The following is a 15,013-nucleotide window of genomic DNA, read 5'->3' as shown; positions in this document are numbered from 1 at the left end:
GCTTACATAAATAAAATAGAGAAGAGGAGATCAATGACTTGGGCTTGCAGGTGAAAAAGCTAGAAAAAGAACAAATTGAAAATCCCCAAGTAAATACCAAATTAGAAATACTGAAAACCAAAGGAGAGATTAATAAAATTGAAATTAAGAAAACTATTGAATTGATAAATAAAACCAATAGTTGGTTTTATGAAAAAACTAATAAAATTGATAAACCTTTCATCAATCTGATTTAAAAAAAGAAAGAAGAAAGTCAAATTACCAATATTAAAAATGAAAGGGGTGAACTCACCTCCAAGGAGGAGGAAATTAAAACAATAATTAGAAACTACTTTGCCCAACTTTATGCCCACAAATTCGATAATCTCAACGAGATGGATGAATATTTTAAAAAGTACAAATTGCCCAGATTAACAGAAGAGGAAGTTGAATACTTAAACAACCCCATCTCAGAAAAAGAAATTGAACAAGCCATCAATGAACTCCCTAAGAAAAAATCTCCAGAGCCAGATGGATTCACAAGTGAATTCTATCAAACATTTAAAGAACAGTTAATTCCAATACTATATAGACTATTTTTGAAAATTGGGGAAGAAGGAGTCCTCCCAAATTCTTTCTATGATACAAATATGGTTTTGATACCCAAACCAGGAAGAGACAAAACAGAGAAAGAAAATTTTAGACCAATTTCCCTAATGAATATAGATGCAAAAATTTTAAATAAGATTTTAGCAAAATGAATACAGCACCTTATCACAAGATTAATACATTATGATCAAGTAGGATTCATACCAGGATTACAGGGCTGGTTCAATATTAGATAAACTATTAGCATTATCAATCACATCAACAACAAAGCTAACAAAAAACACATGATTATCTCAATAGATGCAGAAAAAGCTTTTGACAAAATACAACACCCATTCCTTCTAAAAACACTAGAGAACATAGGAATAAAGGGATCTTTCCATAAAATAATAAGCAGTATCTATCTAAAACCTTCAGCAAGCATTATATGCAATGGGAATAAGCTAGATGCATTCCCAATAAGATCAGGCATGAAACAAGGATGTCCATAATCACCACTATTATTCAATATGGTACGAGAAATGTTAGCTGTAGCAATTAGACAAGATAAAGATATTCAAGGTATAAGAATAACCAAAGAAGAAACTAAGTTATCGCTCTTTGCAGATAATCTGATGATTTACTTAGAGAATCCCAGAGATTCAAGTAAAAAATTACTTGAAATAATAAACAACTTTGGCAAAGTTGCAGGTTACAAAATAAACCCACACAAATCTTTTGCATTCCTATATATTAACAACAAAGTCCAACAGCAAGAGATAGAAAGAGAAATCCCATTTAAAGCTAGGGTAGAGAGTATAAAATACTTAGGAGTTTACCTGCCAAAACAAACCCAGGGATTATATGAACACAATTACAAGACACTTTTTGCACAAATAAAGTCAAATTTAAGTAAGTGGAAAAACACTAGTTGCTCATGGGTAGGCCGTGCTAATATAATAAAAATGACAATTCTACCTAAATTAATTTATTTATTTAGTGCCATACCAATTAAACTATCAGACAATTATTTTCTAGAGCTGGATAAAATAATATCAAAATTCATTTGGAAAAACAAAAGGTCCAGAATATCAAAGGGACTAATGAAAAGAAATGCTTGGGAAGGTGGCCTAGCACTACCAGACCTCAAACTGTACTATAAAGCAGCAATTATCAAAACCACTTGGTATTGGCTAAGAAACTGAGAGGTAGACAAGTGGAATAGACTTGGCACTCAAGATGCAGTAGGCAAGGAATATAGCAACCTTCTGTTTGATAAACCCAAGGACCCCATCTTCTGGGATAAGAACTCATTGTTTGACAAAAATTGCTGGGAAAACTGGATAACAGTGTGGCGGAAATTAGGCATAGACCCATACCTGACACCGTACACAAGAATAAAGTCCAAATGGGTACATGATTTAGGTATAAAGATTGATACCATGAATAAACTGGAGAAGCAAGGAATAGTGTATTTATCAGATTTATGGAGAAGGAAAGAATTTTTTACTAAAGAAGAGATAGAAAGCATTATGAAATGCAAAATGGATAACTTTGATTACTTTAAACTGAGAAGTTTTTGCACAACCAAACCCAATGCAACCAAAATCCAGAGGGATGTAGTAAATTGGCAAAGAATTTTTACAGCTAAGCTCGGGGATAAAGGCCTCATTTCTAGAATATATAGAGAACTGACTCAAATGTATAATCATACAAGTCATTCCCCAATTGATAAATGGTCAAAGGATATGAACAGGCAATTTTCAGAAGAAGAAATTAAAGATATCTATTATCATATGAAAAAATGCTCTAAATCACTATTGATTAGAGAGATGCAAATCAAAACAACTCTGAGGTACCACATCACACCTATAAGATTGGCAAACATGACAGAACAAGAAAATGATAAATGCTGGAGAGGATGTGGGAGAGTTGGAACACTAATTCATTGTTGGTGGAGCTACGAGCGCATCCAACCATTCTGGAGAGCAATTTGGAACTATGCCCAAAGGGCTACAAAAATGTGCATACCCTTTGACCCAGCAATATTGCTGCTAGGACTGTATCCCCAAGAGATCATAAAAATGGGAAAGGGTCTCACATGTACAAAAATATTTATAGCAGCACTCTTTGTAGTTGCCAAAAACTGGAAGTCAAGGGCATGTCCATCAATTGGGGAATGGCTGAATAAATTATGGTATATGAATGTAATGGAGTACTATTGTGCCATAAGAGACGATGAACAAGAAGACTTCAGAGAGGCTTGGAAGGACTTATATGACCTGATGCTGAGTGAAAGGAGCAGAACCAGGAGAACTTTGTGCACAGCAACGACCAGAGTGTGTGAGAGTTTTTTCTGGTAGACTTGGAATTTCGTAATAACGCAAGAACTTCTTAGAAAAAAAATCCCAATGGTTTTCTAAGGCAAAATGCCTTCCACACTCAGAGAAAGAAATATGGAAGTCATTCGCAAAATGCAGCAGGTCATGTTTGTGTATGTGTATGTTTTTGTGTATCATGTTTTGATTTGTTATATGATTTCTTTCATTTATTTTAGTCTGACTACATAGCATGACTATAGTGAAAATATACTCAATAGGAAAGTATATGTAGAACCTATACAGAATTGTATGCAGTCGTTGGGAGGGAGGGGGGTAGTGGGGGGTAAGTGTAGAGGGGATAAAATCTCAATTGTATGGCAGTGATTGTTAAACATTAAAAAATAATAAAATAAAAAAAGAAAAAAGGAAAAAAAATCTGTCATTCTTAACATCCTCTGAACCCTTTGCACCAACTCTGATGCTATCACTATCGAAGTAGAAATGAACTGACGTAATATGATTAATATCTAATAGCATCTAATATTTATATTTATCCTCCTACTTTCGCCTCCTAACAAGAGAAAGAAAGGCAACAATACCAGAACTTCATTGCTCCTAAGGTGGGGAAAAGTTCAACTTCTGTGTACATTTACATAACTTCTTGTTAATTTCAGTTTGCATTGAAGTGGTTACCTTTCTGACCTCATTACCAAAGGGCTTTTAAAATTCCCACCCTATAGAAAGCAATTGGAGTCTTCCTCTTTTTTTGAATAATTTGTTTTCAGTTTTCAACAACCACTGCCATAGGTTTTAAATTTTTCTCCCTCTCTTTATCCCATTCCTCCTCACAAAAGCACGCAATCATATATAAGTTCTACACATATATTCTTATTAAAGATATTTTCACATTAGTCATGTTTCATAGAAGAATTAAAACAAATGGGAGAAAGCATGAGAAAAGTCAAAACAAAATAAAAGGTAAAAAATAGGAAACAGTCTGCTTCATTCTGCATTCTGTCATTATAGATCTTTCTCTGGATATGATGACATTTTCCATCAAGAGACCTTTGGGAATGTTTTAGGTGCTTGCATTGTTGTGAAGGGCTAAGTCTATTAGAAACAATCCTCACACTTGGTGGCTCTTAATGTGCTTAGTGTTCTCTTCATTCTGCTCATTTCACTCAGCATCACTTCATATATAAGCTTTCCAAGTTTTTCCAAAGTCTACCTGTTCCTCATTTCTTGTAGCCCAATAGCATTCAATTACATTCACATATCATATGCTCAACTATTCCCTAATTGATGTCCATCCCCTAGATTTCCAGTTCTTGGACACTACAGGAAGATGTGCTATGCATAGTTTTGTGCATGTGGGTCCTTTTCCTATTTTTGCTATCTCTTTGTGATACAACCCTAAAAGTGGTATTGTGGAATCAAAGAGTATGCACATTTTTATAGCCTTTTGGACATAGTTCCAAATTGCTCTCCAGAATGGTTGGATCAACTCACAGCACTACCAACAATGAATTAGCATTCCAACTATCCCACATCTTCTCCAATATTTAGCTTCATCCTGTTTGGTCATGTTAGCCAGTCTGATAGGTGTGATGTTGTACCTCAGAGTTGTTTTTATTTGCATCTTTCTAATCAGTAGCGATTTAGAGCTTTTTTTAATATGATTATAGATAGCTTTAAGTTTTACCTCTTAAAACTGCTTGTTCATATCCCTTGACCATTTATCAATTGGGGATTGACTTGAATTCTTGTGCATTTGACTCAGTTCTCTATATATTTCAGAAATGAGGCCTTCATCACAGACACTACTTGTAAAAATTCTTTCACAGTTTTCTACTTCTTTCTGAATCTTGGTTTATTTGGGCAAAGACTTTCCAAATTTAATACAACCAAAATTATCCATTTTTCATTTCATAATGTTCTCTATCTCTTGTTTGGTCACAATTTTCTCCATACTCCATAAATCTGACAAATAAAGTATCACTTCCTCCCTTAATTTGTTTATAATACCTGTCATTACACCCAAATCATGTACCCATGGGGGGCGGAGCCAAGATGGCGAAGTAGAAAGACGCACATACACATAGCTCCGAACACACAAACCACAGAACGGCTAGAGGGGACCAAGCCAGGGCGAATTCTGCACCCAGAGACCACGGAGTATTGGAGTGAGGGAGATTCCTGCTCCCGAGAGACCTGCGGACCTTTCGCGGGGGGGTCCTTATCGCCGCGGACTGGGCGCCAGGACAGGGAGCGGAGTGCGGCCCTGCCGTGGCCGCGACACTGAGGGGAGGAGATCCAAGAGGGTTATGGGGACGGGATCTCCAGCAGCCACACGGGTCCCCCCACCCACAGAGGGAACTGCAAACCTCTCGCAAAAGGTCCGTCGCGCTGCAGTCGCGGAGCCCAGCCCGGACCTGCAGTGGCGGTGGCGGCCACGGCTCTGAGAGGCACAGATCTGAGAGGGTGCTGGAGGCGGGATCTTCAGCGGTGGCACGGGCCCCCCCACCAACAGGTGACTGAGTGGAGTGGGTGAGAGAGTCTCTTTGGCAGGTTGAAAGGGAAGTGGGGTGCCCCCAAGGCTCAGGCCCCCCCGGGAGGTGGGGGCTGAGAGGCAGCTGCAGATGGGGGCTCCCCAAACAGGCAGGAGCCTGGATCCATTGTGGAAGGTCTGTGCATAAACCCCCAGAGGGAACTATGCCTGAGAGGTGGCCCTGCCCCTGACCACCTGAACTTAATTCTCACACTGAATAGCAGCCCTGCCCCCGCCAAAAATCCTAAGGCGGGAAGCAGTATTTGAATCTCAGTCCCCAAACACTGGCTGGGAGGACCAGGAGGCGAGGTGGGTGTGAGGAGAACATTCAGAGGTCAGGCCACTGGTTGGAGAAAATGCCAAGAAAAGGGAAAAGAAATAAAACTATTGAAGGGTATTTTACCGGAGAAAAGACACTTTCTCCCTTTCTTTCTGATGGGGAGGAACAATGCTTGCCATCAGGCAAAGACACAGAAATAGAGAATTCTGTGTCCCAGCCCACCCAATGGGCTTGGGCCATGGACGAGCTCAAGAGGAATTTTGAAAATCAAGTTAGAGAGGTGGAGGAAAGACTGGGAAGGGAAATGAGAGGGATGAGGGAGAAGCATGAAAAGCAGATCAGCTCCCTGCTAAAGGAGAACCAAAAACATATTGAAGAAATTGGCACCTTGAGAACTAGCCTAACTCAGCTGGCAAGGGAGGTGCAAGGGGCCAATGAGGAGAAGAATGCTTTCAAAAGCAGAATTAGCCAAATGAAAAAGGAGATTCAAAAGCTCACTGAAGAAAATAGATCTTTCAAAACTGGAATGGTACGGATGGACGCTAAGGACTTTTTGAGAAAGACAGATATCTCAGAACATACCACGCAGATTCGAAAAATGGAAGATAATGTCAAATATCTTATTGGAAAAACAACTGACCTGGAAAATAGAATCAGGAGAGACAATGTAAAAATTCTGGGACTACCTGAAAACCATGATCAAAAGAAGAGCCTAGACATCATCTTCCATGAAATTATCAAGGAAAACTGCCCTGAGATTCTAGAACCAGAAGGCAAAATAAATATTCAAGGAATCCGCAGAACACCGCATGAAAGAGATCCAAAAAGAGAAACTCCTAGGAGCATTGTGGCCAAATTCCAGAATTCCCAGGTGAAAGAGAAAATATTGCAAGCAGCTAGAAAGAAACAATTCAAGTATTGTGGAAATACAATCAGGATAGCACAAGATCTGGCACCCTCTACATTGAGGGATAGAAGGGAATGGAATAGGATATTCCAGAAGTCAAAGGAACTAGGACTGAAGCCAAGAATCATCTACCCAGCAAAACTGAGTATAATACTTCAGGAGAAAAAATGGTCTTTCAATGAAATGGAAGACTTTCAAATTTTCCTGATGAAAAGACCAGAGCTGGAAAGAAAATTTGACTTTCAAACACAAGAATGAAGAGAACCATGAAAAGGCAAACAGAGAAGAGAAATCATAAGGGACTTACTAAAGTTGAACTGTTTACATTCCTACATGGAAAGACAATATTTATAACTCTGGAAACATTTCAGTATCTGGGCACTGGGTGGGAGTACATACACACACATGCACACACGCACACATACATAGAGACAGAGTGCACAGAGTGATTTGAAGAGGATGGGATCTTATCTTAAAAAAAATGAAATCAAGCAGTGAGAGAGTAATATTGGGAGGAGAAAGGGAGAAGTTATATGGGGCAAATTATCTCTCATAAAAGAGGCAAGCAAATGACTTATTAGTGGTGGGATAAAGAGGGGAGGCAAGAGAAAAACATGAGGTCTACTCTCATCACATTCCACTAAAGGAAAGAATATAATGCACACTCATTTTGATAGGAAAACCTATCTCATAATACAGGAGAGTGGGGGACAGGGGCATAAGCAGGGTGGGGGGGAGGATGGAGGGGAGGGCATGGGGAGGAGAATGCAATACGAGGTCAACACTCATGGGGAGGGAAAGGACCATAAGAAAATAGAAATAAAGGGGGACAGGATAGGATGGAGGGAAATATAATTAGTCCTATACAACACAAGTAGTATGGAAATCATTTGCAAAACTAAACAGATATGGCTTATATTGAATTGCCTGTCTTTCAAGGGGAAGGGGTGGAGAGGGAGGGAGCTAAGGTTAGAACTCAAAGTGTTAGGAACAAATGTAATGTTCTTACCACTGGGTAACAAGAAATACAGGTTAAGGGGTCAAGAAAGCTATCTGGTCCTACAGGACAAAAGAGAAGACGGAGACAAGGGCAAGGAGGGAGAATAGAGGAGAGAGCAGATAGGTCACAGGGGCAATTAGAAAGCTCGGGTTTGGGGGGGAGGGAGGGGATAAAAGGGGAGAAAATTTGTAACCCAAAATTGTGTGAAAATAAATGTTAAAAATTAATTTAAAAAAATCATGTACCCATTTCATCTCTCCTATGGTATATGGCCTCAGTCATTGGGTTATGCCCAGTTTCTGCCACACAGAAATCCAGATTTCTCAGTAGTTTTTGTCAAAAAGTGAGTTATCACAAAAGCTGGATTCCTTGGGTTTATTAAACAGTAGACTGCTATAATTATTGACTACTTTCTCTTGGGTACCTAATCTATGCCACTGATCTATGCCTGTATTTCTTAGCAAGTAGCTTGTGGTTTTGATGATTGCTGCCAAATAAAGCAATTTGAGATATGGTTTGTCTAGGCAAACCTTCTCTAGCATTTCTGTTCATTAATTCCCTTGATATTCTGGAACTTTTGTTCTTGCAGGTGAATTCTCATATTTTTGTCTAGCTCTAGAAAATAATTTTCTGATATTTTGATTGGTATGCCACTGAATCAGTAAAGTAATTTAGGTAGAATTGTCATTTTTATTATATTAGCTTGGTCTACCCATGAACAACTGATGTCTTTCCATGTTTTTAGATATGATTATACTTTCATTGAAAGTTTTTATAGTTGTGTTCCATTAATCCCCCAGTTTATTTTGGTTGGTACAATCCCAAATATTTTATAATGTCTACCAAACTTTAAATGGATTTTCTCTATCTCTTGCTGTTCAGATTGGTTTTTTAAAAAAAATGTGTGTGTGTATATATATGTGTGTGTGTGTGTGTGTGTGTGTGTGTGTGTGTGTGTGTGTGTGTGTGTGTGTGTGTGTGTATAATGCAGATGAGTTATGTGGATTAATTTTGCTTATTTCAATTTTACCAAACTTGTTTATTATTTCAAGAAGGTTTTCACTTGATTCTTTGGGATTCACTAAGTATATCATCATATCATCTGCAAAGAGTAATAACCTACTTTCTTCTTTGCCTATTCTAATTCCTTCAATTTCTTTTTCTTCTCTTATTGCTACAGCTAACATTTCTAGTGCCATTTTGAATAATAGTGGTGATAATGGCAATAATGGACATAGTTATTTAACCCCCAATCTTATTGCGAGTGCATCTAGCTTATCCCCATTAGTGTTGCTGATGGTTTTAGCTAGGTGTTACTTATTATTTTGAGGAAGGCTCCATTTATTTCTGTGCTCTGTAGTGTTTTCAATAGCAGAGTGTTGTATTTTGCCAACAACTTTTTCTGTGTCTATTGAGATAATCATATCTTTTCTTTTAGCTTTGTTTTTGATAAGAAAAATTATGCTGATGGATTTCCTAATATTGCACTAGCCCTGCATCCCTGAGTGTGTTATCAGAGTGTATTATTCTTTTGATATGTTGTTAGGATCATTTTGCTAATATATTATTTAAAATTTTTGCATCAGAAGTTGTGGGAGAGTTGGAACACTAATTTCTTGTTAGTGGAGCTATGAGTCGATCCATCCCTTCTGGAGAGCAATTTGGAACTATGCCCAAAAGGCTACAAAAAATGTGCATACCCTTTGATCCAGCAATACCACTTCTAAGACTGTATTCCTAAGAGACCATAAAAAGGGGAAAAGGTCCCATACGTACAAAAATATTTATAGCAGCACTCTTTTTGGTGGCCAAAAACTGGAAATCAGGGGGATACCCATCAGTTGCGTAATGGCTGAAGAAACTGTGGTATATGAATGTAATGGAATACTGTTGTGCTGTAAGAAATGAGGAACAGGAAAACTTCAGAGAGGCCTGGGAAGACTTATATGAACTGATTCTGAGCAAAAGGTGGAGAACCAGGAGAACTTTATACACAGCAGCAACCACAGTATATGAGGATTTTTTCTAGTAGACTTAGAACCTCATTGCAATGCAAGGGCTTAACATATTCCTAATCATCTCTTAAGGCATAACACCTTCCACATCCAGAGAAAGAACTATGGAATTCAATAGCAGAATGTAGCAGATAATTTTCTTCTGTGTTACGTTTTGGTTTGTTTTATTATTTCTCCATTTTATTTTAATTCCTCTATGCAACATGACTAAGATGAAAAGGTATTTAATAGGAATGCATGTGTAGAACCTATATAAAATTGTATTGTGACTGGGGAGAGGGGGGAGAGAAGGAGGAAGGAGGAGGAGAGAGATGGAAAAATATGAGTTATATGGAAGTGATTGTAGAACACTGAAAATAAAATACTTTCAAAAATTTTGCATCAGTATTCATTAGGGAAATCGGCCTATAATTGTATTTCTCTATTTTGACTCTTCCCATATTTGTGTCATGAAAAGAAATTGATAGGATTCCTTATGTGCCAATTTTCCCAAATAGTCTATATAGTATTGAAATTAGTTAGTCATTAAATGTTTGACAAAATTCACTTGTAAATTCATCTGACTCTGGAGATTTTTTCCTAGGGAGTTCTTGTTCAATTTCTTTTCTTTTTTTCTGAGATAGGAATATTTAAGTATTTTACTTCCTCATTTGTTAATCTGGGCAGTTTATACTCTTGTAAACACTCATCTATTCCACTAAGATTGTCAAATTTATGGCCATACAGTTGGGCAAAATAATTTCTATTTATTGTTCTAATTTTATCTTCATTGGAGGTGAATTCACCCTTTTTATTTTTGATACTGGTAATTTTGTTTTCTTACTTCCCTTTTTTAAAAATCAAATTGACCAAATGTTTATCCATTTTATCCATGTGCACATAATTGAGAAATACTCTGCCAAGATAAATGAATTTATCCACAGTATTATGTTTCTCTATTTGTTATGAGCAATGGTTCCTCATATGGATGGTACAGTGCTGGGTAGTAGAGAACCTGTGCTATTTGGTGTTAATTGGTAGGCTAAAATTAGCATAAAAAGCAGAAAATCAATCCATACATTGTGCATCAATCATATACCAACTTTCAATCCACTTTCGTCTGAAATTGCATTCTTTTTCAGTTAAATATTCTGCTATTTGTATAGCAAGTCTCCTTGATGACATTTACATCCTTCAATCATGAAGACATATGGCCTAGTTGTCACTTTCTTTTATATCGGACCCATCTCAACACATCTGTTATGAATTCCTTTTAATTCCATCTTTACAACATATCTTTGGTATCTCAAGGTCATGTCTCTACCAGGGTAAAATACTGGAACCTCTTAGAGGCTCATGTATATAATCTATATACAATAAAAGCTTGCAAAATTGAATTGAACTTTGTTAATTTACCTTCAAATAACGTCAAAGAGAAAATAAAGCCAATGTATGTCAAAAATGTCATTATGTTTATAAATTAAGAGTGCTACAAAGGATTTTAGAGAGCACACAGCAAAGCTATTTAATTTTTTACCTGTAGAATTGAGGTCCAGAGAGGTTGAGTGATTTTTCCAAACACACGTAATTGTGAAGAAAATTTAGGACTCTTCATTTTCAGCAAACTATCTGTTGAATGCATTTGCTTCATTGGAGAACTATACAGTAAATTTTAATAGTCTCTGAGGAAACTGCTTGTTTAAAAGAATGAAAGCTCTCAGAAATAATAATATCTTTGAGTTTTAATAAAGCAAATTTTGAACCACATTATTTTTATGCTATTAATTGTATTCTCTTTGAATTATACCTAATAAAATGAACTTTTTGTCCCTTTTCATATAACTTTTTGCTTGATTACTTACTGAGTTCACTTATTTAAAGCCTTTTAGTAATATTCAGTAACAAGAATCATTTTACATCTGTCCAGCAAATGTGCTTTGGATGTGACAAATACTTGTGTTTGAGGAGAATGCACTGTAAGCCTCATCACTTTGTAGACTTTAAAACATTTTTACTACTAAAACCAAATATTTAACCATCTTGATGACCTTGGTCATTGACCTTGAAAATTGGACAGCATTGTGGGTTTAAGAGTATGACAACAATACTCAAAATAATGTGATATTATTTGGAACTATACAGAAGAGAGTAAGAATTTAAATTTATTTAACAGGGATATAAAAAATTTAAAAATGTGGGGTTTTCTCTCACATTCCTTCCTGAAATATCTTGTGACTCCTGACTTTTCTAAAAATATTTCCCTTTACCTGGAAATATAGCAATTTGAGTGAAAAATGTAATCCCTAATCATTAGAGAAAGCATAGGGAACCACTGTTGCCCTCAAATGAATTTGAATTTTTTGTACCTGTATCTCTTTACTTCTCTAAAATACTTTACACTTTCTGTTTCTTTGTCCATGGGAATTTCTGTTTCCTTCTCTGACTCCTTTTACAGATGAGGAAATGGAGACAGACAAGGTTAATGACTTACCCAGTGTCACATAGGAGGTAAGTGTCTTGAGCCCTGATTTGATCTCAGATTTTACAGACTCCAGGCCCAGAGTTCTATCTAGTATGACACATAGCGTTTCCAAATTCAAAATTCATGCAAATAATTTGAGTCAAAGTCTCCAATATATTGAACTTGTACTGCAATAAATCCATTGCTAATGAAAAAATAATGTCCTTATGTACTCCAAAATATTTTAGCAGCATTTCTTTTGGTGTGTGTGATGGCTAAGAACTTGAAATAAAGCATATGTCTATCCATTGGAAAATAGCTATATAAATTGTGGCACACAAATGTCATGGAATATTACTATATTATATGAAGTTATTTGTAGGATGAAATCAGAGAAGCATAGAATTATTTATATGAACCAATACAGAGTGAAATAAGAATCAAGACTAATATACATATGTCGTAATAAATACTTCTATATGATAATACCTAAATAGTAATATGTGTGCATGTGTATTTTTGTACACACACATATACACACACAAATACATACAAAGGACCTTGAAAATAACATGATGGGAATAACTTATCCATGGGATTTTTATCGATGGTGCCATGTCATAAGATGTAGTGGTTAAAGAATTGTGTTGAGGAAAAAACATGCAAAAAGGACTGCAAGGATCTATAAGGAGGTAATAAACCAGCAACCTGAATATTGCATTTGCACCCAAGAAATATGAAAAGAGCTAATTAAAGGCCTCTAGAGTATTGAACTAATACTCAATGGAAAATTTATAGAAGGATATGAATAAATTGCCAAGAAAGAGAAGACACACATGAGTTACACTAGTGGAAGTAGTGCCTACATTGTTGAGACTATAGATCCTCTAAAACTATCTTCCCATAATTATTCATGGTTCACATATATACTTTAAGTAAAGGAGCAACTATGCTTTGCATGTATATCTGTTTCTATTTTTCTGTGTTTTTGTTTTCTGTAGGATTTTAAGAATGTAAGATCATAGATCTAATACTAGAAGGCATAACAGAGGTCATCTAGTACTCCACATCCCTCATTTTGTAAGTGAAGAAACTGAGGACCAAAGAGTTGAGGTGACTTTCCCAGGGTTATATAGACAGTAAGGTAGCATCAGAGACTGGATATTAAACTAGTTATTTGGATTCTAGAGTCAGTATTATCATCACTAAAACATGCTGCTTACCAGTTTTTGATACTTTGTTTAAGGTTTCCTTCTGTTGTAATTTAGTTTTTTTTTTCTATGTGGGTCATTATTTCTATCTTCCTTCTATATGCTTTCTTTCTGCTTCAAATTGTGTGTGTCTTTCACTATTTTTCTGACTTTCTATGTTTCTCTATCCACATTTTTCTCCTCCATTTGTGCCTTTCCGTTATTAGAAGTTTTATGGGCCACCTGAGTCTGAGAATTAAGGGTGAAAATGGAGGGCCTACAATAAAAAAAAAAAATCATTAACCTTCTTTACTTATAACATACTCAAAAATTGCTGAACCTATGTAATATCATTACAAAGGATTATTAAATGCTTCATGTTGATGCATGCAATTAACTCAATAATTCAACAAATAATTCTTAAGTATTTACTCTGTGCAAAACATTGTATCATATTCTGGGGATACAAAACCAAAACCCAAAAAGTTTAGCTTCTATGTGCAGAAATAAAATATAAGCACTTTATACCAAAATTTATCCTGGAGTATTCAAATAAATTCTTCCTTAAATCCTTCCTTGGGGAAACATCCCAAGGCAGGGGAAAAGTTTTTCTCTCCTTAAAAATGGAAACAGTCAAAAGATGAGATTATGAAAAGAATAAAGCAATCAAGATCCTGTTTCCTCCTTGATTTGTATAGTCAGACCTAGATAAAGTGATTTCCCCAAAACTGAATTGCTATAGGTTTCATTCAAGCATTCAAATCATGCTTTAGAGAGCTCAACTCTGATGGGCTGGTCACATTGTTTGAATGTAAAACGTATGCTTGCCAAAAAGACTATTTTATGGACAACTCACATGGGACAGGTGATCACATGGTGGTCAGAAGAGTTGACACAAGGACAGTCTCAAGGTCTCTCTCAAGAACTTTGGAACTGATTGCATGACATGAGAAACACTGGCAAAGGACTGCTCAGTATGGCGTACCCACATCAGTGAAGGTACTGTGCTGTATGAGCAAAGCAGAATTGAAACAGCTCAAAGGAAACATAAAGTATGCAAATTTAGGGTATTCACCCCAAATGTTCACCGGACTATCTGTGTCCAATCTGTGATAGAGCATCCTGAGCTCCTATTGACTGATCTTATCAGTCACAGTTGGACACATTGAAACTTGACTCTATCATGATGTCATTTTGTTTCTTTGAGAATGAAGGACAACAACCAACCAACCAACATATAAGACAGAATAAACATTAAGTGGCAAACTGAGAATTCTCATCAAAGACAAGAAGTCAGATCCAAGCCCTGCTGTAGTGCAAACTGCTATAATCAGGGGCAAGTCTTTTAAACTGTGAGTGCCCACTAGCAACTCTATATGACTAAGTTTCCAAACAAGTACCAATCCTTATTGTTACCAGTTATAAAACCATTGCTCATCTGTATTGATTTAAGACCTCCTTCCCTAAACTGAAGAACTCACAGGTACAGCCCACCCACCAAAAAGTCAAGGACATGTTTTGAAAAAATACTTTCTGATTTTTAAGTATTTGAAACAAAAATTTCAGATAATTCAGACACATTTTATTTACACAATAATTCAACTTATTTCAGTGACCAAGGCTTTGTTAGCATGGGTGTTTTACAAACATAGATTGCAAGCCTTCTGCAATATCACAGACAATCTTTGTTAGTCACTGTGGCCCAAGAATTCATGACACCAATATGTTGATATGCCTAGGGACCT

Source organism: Notamacropus eugenii, chromosome 4 (genome assembly GCF_028372415.1).
Source record: "Notamacropus eugenii isolate mMacEug1 chromosome 4, mMacEug1.pri_v2, whole genome shotgun sequence".
Taxonomy (NCBI): domain Eukaryota; kingdom Metazoa; phylum Chordata; class Mammalia; order Diprotodontia; family Macropodidae; genus Notamacropus; species Notamacropus eugenii.
Note: the sequence above shows the minus strand (reverse complement) of the source record.